The sequence below is a fragment of the Narcine bancroftii genome, chromosome 4 (genome assembly GCF_036971445.1).
Source record: "Narcine bancroftii isolate sNarBan1 chromosome 4, sNarBan1.hap1, whole genome shotgun sequence".
Lineage (NCBI taxonomy): Eukaryota > Metazoa > Chordata > Chondrichthyes > Torpediniformes > Narcinidae > Narcine > Narcine bancroftii.
This window is the reverse complement of record NC_091472.1, coordinates 211,526,286-211,534,001: the sequence shown is the minus strand read 5'-3', so window position 1 is coordinate 211,534,001 and position 7,716 is coordinate 211,526,286. Positions and strand designations below refer to the sequence as shown.

General features: G+C 51.7%; 1 pseudogene; it reads left to right on the top strand.

Annotated features, from left to right (window-relative positions):
* Window positions 1-289: 289 nt before the first annotated feature.
* On the top strand, window positions 290-6,634 carry LOC138761552 (zinc finger protein 239-like; annotated as a pseudogene).
* The last annotated feature ends 1,082 nt before the right edge of the window (window positions 6,635-7,716 follow it).

The window sequence follows — 7,716 nt, the reverse complement described above, 5'->3', positions numbered from 1 at the left end:
TCCATTCCGTCTCCTTTCGCAGAGACATGATCAGTTCGTTCCCAATCCAATCTAATTTGTTGGTCTGGGTTCCTCGCCCTTTGAATTCTGAGATTTCCTGCTCTGGGATTATCCCTTGAAGAAGGGCTCAAGCCCGAACCGTAGGCTATTTTCTTAGTCTCCCACGGATACGGACTCGGTGTGTTTCTCCCCACAATCACAGCGTCTGCAGACGTCCCTGTTTCGCCCGGATGAATGGCGGAGCACTTACCCAGAAACGCCCGCGCTTGAGAAGGCGCCCAATGGAAGGCCCCGCCTCCTGCAGCCGGAATGTGGGTCGCGTTGTCCGGGGAACGGGTCGCCGTCGGCCGCTTCGGACGGGCGCTCCCAGCAGCGCCACCATGACCGTGAGCGGCCACCCACAAGCTGGGAGGAACGATGCACGGACGGCGGAGACAGGAGGCGGCCGCGAACAATGGGCAGCCGGTTGGGGTGATTGGAGTCGGCGGCGGCGACCAGGCGGAGAACGGGTTCGGCAACAGGTCGGGGTCGGGCCTGGGCCTGTCGTTTACAGCAACAGAGACGTGTCCCTCTCTCCCCCACCTCCCCAATCCCCCTCCCCCACCTCCCCAATCCCCCTCCCCCACCTCCCCAATCCCCCTCCCCCACCTCCCCAATCCCCCTCCCCCCACCTCCCCAATCCCCCTCCCCCCACCTCCCCAATCCCCCTCCCCCCACCTCCCCAATCCCCCTCCCCCCACCTCCCCAATCCCCCTCCCCCCACCCCCCTCCCCCACCCTTTCTCTCCTCCCTCCATCTCCTCCCTACCCCTCTCCCTATCCCTTTCTTCTCCTCCCTCCTCCTCTCTCCCTTTCCTCCCTCTATCTTCCCCTCACCTCCCTCCCCGTCTCCTCCCACCCTCCCTCACCTCTTCCTCCTCCCACCCTCCTTCTCCTCCTCCCACCCTCCCTCCCTCCCCTAGTCTACCCAACACTCCCACTGACCTGCGCCCCTCCATACCTCTCCCAGCCAAGCACCTGTCCACATTCCTCTTCACTGGACCCAAAGAGCCCAGTGGGGAGAAGCAATGTGCTGGGGAGCAGTGGATGGAGGGGGAAGAGGTTGAGGAAGAGAAAGAGGGAGGGGTTGAGAGGGAGAAGGGTGGAGAGAGGGAGAGGGGTTGATTGCAATGCTCAAAAGAGCAGGGTGGTCGACGTTTCAGCTGAGTCCTTTCCAAGGAATATGGAAGAACAGGTAGATGTCTCAATTTTTAAAAAGGTGGGCGAGGAGGGTGGTAGGGGAAGTGGGAGGCAGGAGGAGATAGATGACAGGGGGAGGAGCACAAGCCAACAGGTGGATACAGGTTGGAAGAGAAAGAAGTTAAGAAAGGAAAGGGGGGCTAAGAGGGGCCCCTAAGATAGGAGAAGGAAGTGAGGGGGTGGGGAGCTGGAGGGAGGGAGAGAGCTGGGGAGGGTGTTTAATGAAATTGGACAAGTTGCTGTTAATTCCGATTTGCTGGTGCTTGACATGTCGGGGGAATGGTGCATAATGCTCAATGAAATGATCTCTTCGATGTAGAGTAGGTCACAATGGGAACACCTCATGCAGAAAAAGTGCCGTTTCACTTGGAAGGAATGTTGGGGGACCATATAGTGGTGAGGGTGTTTACATTTTAAATTTCATTTTTTAAAAATTAGACCTGACAGGACATTTTGGCCCACGAGCCCGTGCCGTCCAATTACAACTGATTGACCTACAATGCCCAGTTTGTTTCGAGTGGTGGGAGGAAGCTGGAGCCCCCAGGGTACACCCAGGCAGAGACGGGGAGAACATACACACTTCTTCCAGGATTCGAACCCTGGTCCCGATCGCTGGCATTGTGCTAACCGCTAGGCAAACTGTGTTGTGCAGTTGTAGTGGGCGGCATTTTTTTTATTGAGGAGGCAAGTGGGGCATTTTCTGCAGTCACAGGGGCAATTGGTAGGAGGGGGTGAATGGACGAGGGAGTCGCGGAAGGATCGATCTCTATGAAAGGTGGAGAGGGGGACATATGTCTGGCAGTGGGACCGTGTTGCAGGTGAGGGAACTTACTATGTTGGACGTGAAAGAAGGAACCCTGTCCTTGTTAAGTCCGTTCCACAACACACCTCAGATGCCCTGTCATTTACCCTCCATGTCCTCACTTCCAGAAGTGCAACACTTCACCTTTCCCAACTGATCCGCACCCTTGGGTAACCTTCACCACCCACGACGCTGCTGATTTTAGGGGTCACCTGCAAATGTACTAATCATTCTCATCTGAATTGTTTGAATATAAAAGTGGACCCATCACTTATGGCGTGGCACACTTCTGGTCACAGGCCTCCAGTTAGAAAAGCGACCCAACGCACCTGGATCCCTTGTGCAGAGAAGAATGGGAGGAGATTTGACAGAGGAATGCAAAATTATGTTGGGTACAGATGGGGTAAATGCAAGTCGGCTTTGAGATAAGAACTAGAGGGCATAGGTGAACGTGAGGGAGAGCTTCTTCACACATAGAGTGGTGGGGGTGTGGAACAAGCTGCCAGATAAATGAATGTGGGCTCCACTCTGGGTGGGAGGAGATTAGGGGTATTGTCCAGATTAAGGTCCATGGCACCTGGCAGAATAGCAATAAGGCACTGTTTAGAAGGGCCTGTTTCTGTGTTGTAGTGTTCTATCTCACCTTCTGGCCAAGACAACCATGTTGGATTTTGTCAAAGGTCTCTCTAAAGTCTGTGTAAACATCTCCTACCCTTCCAATGACTGTCCACCATACAAGCACTTTGATGAAGGCCACACGCTTGCTAATCAAACATTCTCTTCCCAATTGTTGATGTACGTAAATAAAAACATAGTACCCTGTACTGACCCCGAGGACAGCCCAATTTGATGAACATCCTTCATCAAACCAATCTCTGCCTCCGACCACCAACTCAATTTTCCTTCCAAATGCGCTCACGCCTTTAAACTTGATTCTTAGCTTCATCTCTCCCACCCCCCCTGCTTTCCCAAACACCCCATCCTCGCTCCTGCCACTTCCCCCTCTCCCACCATCCCCCTCCCCTGCTCCCTTCTCCCACTCCCCTCTTCCTTCCACCCTCCCTTTCTCTGGAACATGATGCCCACACAACACACTGCACTTAATAGACACACATGACTACCAGCCCCCCACATCTCCATCGGGCACACAAAACTCAAAACGGTCAACCAGTTTACCTATCTCGGCTGCACCATTTCATCAGATGCAAGGATCGACAACGAGATAGACAACAGACTCGCCAAGGCAAATAGCGCCTTTGGAAGACTACACAAAAGAGTATGGAAAAACAACCAACTGAAAAACCTCACAAAGATAAGCGTATACAGAGCCATTGTCATACCCACACTCCTGTTCGGCTCCGAATCATGGGTCCTCTACCGGCATCACCTACGGCTCCTAGAACGCTTCCACCAGCGTTGTCTCCGCTCCATCCTCAACATTCACTGGAGCGCTTTCATCCCTAACGTCGAAGTACTCGAGATGGCAGAGGTCGACAGCATCGAGTCCATGCTGCTGAAGATCCAGCTGCGCTGGGTGGGTCACGTCTCCAGAATGGAGGACCATCGCCTTCCCAAGATCGTGTTATATGGCGAGCTCTCCACTGGCCACCATGACAGAGGTGCACCAAAGAAAAGGTACAAGGACTGCCTAAAGAAATCTCTTGGTGCCTGCCACATTGACCACCGCCAGTGGGCTGATATTGCCTCAAACCGTGCATCTTGGCGCCTCACAGTTCGGCGGGGAGCAACCTCCTTTGAAGAAGACCGCAGAGCCCACCTCACTGACAAAAGACAAAGGAGGAAAAACCCAACACCCAACCCCAACCAACCAATTTTCCCCTGCAACCGTGTCTGCCTGTCCTGCATCGGACTTGTCAGCCACAAACAAGCCTGCAGCTGACGTGGACATTTACCCCCTCCATAAATCTTCGTCCGCGAAGCCAAGCCAAAGAAGAAGAAAATAAATATACACAAATATTTTGGGATGATTTGCTCAGCTGCAGGAGACTGACAGAAACCTGACAGCCCTGATTTGATGAAGGACTCAGGCCCGAAATATTGATTATGCGATATACAGGGCACTGAGTTTCTCCCACATTTTCTGCAGACTTTGGTGTTTTACTTTAGTCCTGCTTTTAATGCTCCTTCACCTTCTTTCTTATGGCGGTGGGTGAAAGTTTCAGTGTGCTGGATGAAAAGGGCCTTCTCCCCGTGCGTGAGGTATTGGGTCCATGAGAATGATGGACACCCTTCAGTGGAAGGTGGAGATCAGAGACTCCCTGTCTCAGTGTGGAGGGATCTGGACCATCACCATTTCTGCCCTGATGTTAGGAGGATGGTGAGGTGGCCTGGTGGAGGACTGCAGGACGACAAGAGGCATTGATCGTGTGGATGGCCAGGGGCTGAAATTGCTAACACGAGCCATGGTGGTTAAGGCAGGTACAAGAGGATCTTCCCAGAGATGGATAGCTTAGTGGAATTGAAAAAAATGGAGGGTGATGTGGGTCAGCACAACACATGGGCCAAAGAGCCTGTACTGTGCTGTAAATTTCCCGGTTATATATATGCCCCAATTAAGTAATTTGTACAGTTTTAGCCAAGCTCGTCAGCGACCTCTATCCAAGGATGTGTCCCCGCCAAGTTTCTGCCTGTCCTCTTGAAATTGTAACGAGCCGACAGGGGCAGAGGGACCAGGCAGTTACGGAGTTTGCCTGGGTGTGCGCTCCAATAATTGGGTGTTGGGCAGTCAGGAAGTCTTGGAAGTTTTTGAGTTGATCAGGTAGTCCTGGGTTCCAGAGATTTTGGCGCCTGGCGGTTAGTGGGTGGGGTTTGTCATGAGGTGAGCAGGCCGGTGTTACAGGAACCTGTTCCAGAGAGGGAACTATGCATGGATGCGCTCATCACTGAAGAGGGAGAGAGATGGGAGGGTTCTGGTGACTAATGCAATGTTGTCAGGGGGATGGAGATAGTGATGGAACCTGCGCTCAGCTCTGCAATGGCATCTGGTCGCTGAGACATGTCAGGGCTCCGAATCACATGCGCATCTTCAGCCATTGGCGATGATCACCTGTTCCAGCGTCGTTTTGTGCTGGTACTGGACAGTTTTCCATTTTTATTCCCCAACCTCACACTCTCTTTCAATTTTTTCCCACAGGGTGGCGATTGTGGAAGATCTTCGGATAGGACGACCCTCACAAACCACCCTGAATGGTCTGGCAGAGTCGCTGGATCGACAGGGACCTGAACACGGACACCATTGGCCCTGTGATGCAGATGGGAAAAGCTCCACTCACAACAGGGTGAGGCCGTTGGTTGGATCCGAGTGTGGACGGGCTTTTGGCCGTGTGTGTGGCCTCTCCAGGCGCTGGCGTGGCCACCCCAGGGAGAAACCATGGAAATGTCAAGACTGCGGAAAGGGATTCCTTTACCCTTCGCGTCTAGAAGCTCACCGCCGCAGTCATACAGGGGAGAGGCCGTACATCTGTTCCGTGTGCAGCTCTCCCACTTGCAGGAGCACAGGCGAATTCATTCAGGGGAGAGGCCGTTCACCTGCTCCGACTGTGGGAAGGGGTTCACACAGTCATCCAACTTGTTGATACACCAGCGAGTCCACACTGGGGAGAAGCCATTCATCTGCTTTTCATGCGGGAAGGGCTTCACGCGGTCAGACAGCCTGTTAATGCATCAACATGTCCACACTGGGGAGAGGCCATTCAGCTGCTTTTGGTGTGGCAAGGGATTTGCTCACTCCAGTGGCCTGTGCAAGCACGAACGAGTCCACAAGTGACAGCAGGGGCAGACAGCGGTCCCTGTAGCTGGACTGTTAAATGTTCTTGACTACTGCATGTACACATGTGTAATAGTCAATATCACGTAGGCCTCAACTACCCCCTCACCCCCATTTTAGCCCCAAAATCTGGTATTTTCCATATCTTGCATGTAAAAATCGATCCCCCAGGTCACACGCCCGTTCGAACTCCCGATGCCCTGATCACAGACTCTCACCTAGGCCCGCCCATCCAAACTCCCAATGACCTGACCATGGACTGTCACCTAAGCCACGCCCACCCGCCCATCTGAGCTCCCAATGCCCTGACCACGGACTTATCACTAGGCCCCGGTCCTGCACCCGTCCGAGCTCCTGATGCCCCGACCATGGACTCTCGCCTAGGCCCCAGCTGTCTGCCTGCGTTTCCAAGCTCCTGATGCCCTGACCACGGACTTACCACCAGGCCCCGGCCACCCACTCGTCCGAAGGTCCAGAGCCCCGAGTGAGGACCTGTTCCCACCCATCTGAGCTCTTGATGCCCCGAATGATGCAGGTCCTTACAGTGGACAAAAATAACATAAATTTTACCCTAAAATTGGTCCTCAAAATTATACTATTACACATGTATATAGGGTAAATGCCAAATAAATTGCCTTTATCTTCAATGCCCAGGTTTGCCACGTATTTAGTGGCTGCGGTTGTGTTCCTAAGCATTTGTATTGAAAGGATTAGTTTATGCTCTGAATCACCCGCCACCAGCACACACTGTTGTTTTGTTGCTGCCATGTGTATGATATTGTAATTTAAAGGTGTAATTTTAATTTTGCTACTTGTTTATCTCACTACTATTGACATTACATTCAATGATCTACATGAATTCCACTTTATGAGTAACATTAGTACAAAAAAATTTAGAAATATCCTGTATGGTCTGGTATGGGAGGAGGTCTATGGGTGGTAACCATGAGTTACCGCACTGGGTGACAAAGGTAGGTTGTGGGAAATCTCTGAAGTGCATTTACTTTAATGCCAGGAGTATTGTAAGGAAGGTGGATGAGCTGAAGGTCTGGATAGACACTTGGCAGAATGATGTGGTGGCGATTAGTGAGACGCGATTGGAGGAGGGATGTGACTGGCAGCTAAATATTCCGGGATTTCGCTGCTTTAGATGTGATGGACTTGGAGGGGCAAGAAGGGGGTGTGGCATAACTTGTCAGAGAAAATATTACAGCGGAGTTGAAGCGAGATAGATTGGAGGGCTTGTCAAGGGAGGTGGTGTGGGTGGAATTTAAAAAATAGAAAAGGTGAGGTTTCAATTATAGGGGTGTATTAAAGACCACCTAGTGGGGATCGAAAACTGGAGGAGCTGAGATGAGCAAAAAGCACAGGGTTGTGTTCATGGGGGATTTTAATTTTCGTAACATAGATTGGGAGACACAGTCAGTGAAGGGGCTGGATGGATTAGAATTTGTAAAATGTGTGCAGGATAATTTTTTTGCAGCGATACATTGAGGTACCCACTAGAGAAAGGGCAGTGGTGGACCTACTGTTGGGGAATGAGATAGAGCAGGTGACTGAGGTGTGTGTTGGGGAGCACTTCGGATCCAGTGATCATGGTACTATTAGTTTCAGCATAATTATGGAAAGGGTCCGACAATGAAGGTCTTTGAGTGGGAGAAAGCCAGATTTGAAGAGATGAGAAGGGATTTGCAAGGAGTGGTTTGGGCTGATTTGATCTATGGGAAAGAGGTGGAGGAGAATTGGAGGCCATTTAAAGTTGAGGTTTTGAGGGTGCAGAATCTTTATGTTCCTGTTAGATAAAAGGCAGGGCCAAATGTTCAAGAGAGCCATGGTTTTCAAGAGAGATTAGGAAGTTGGTTTGAGACAAGAGGAAGGCCTACATTAAA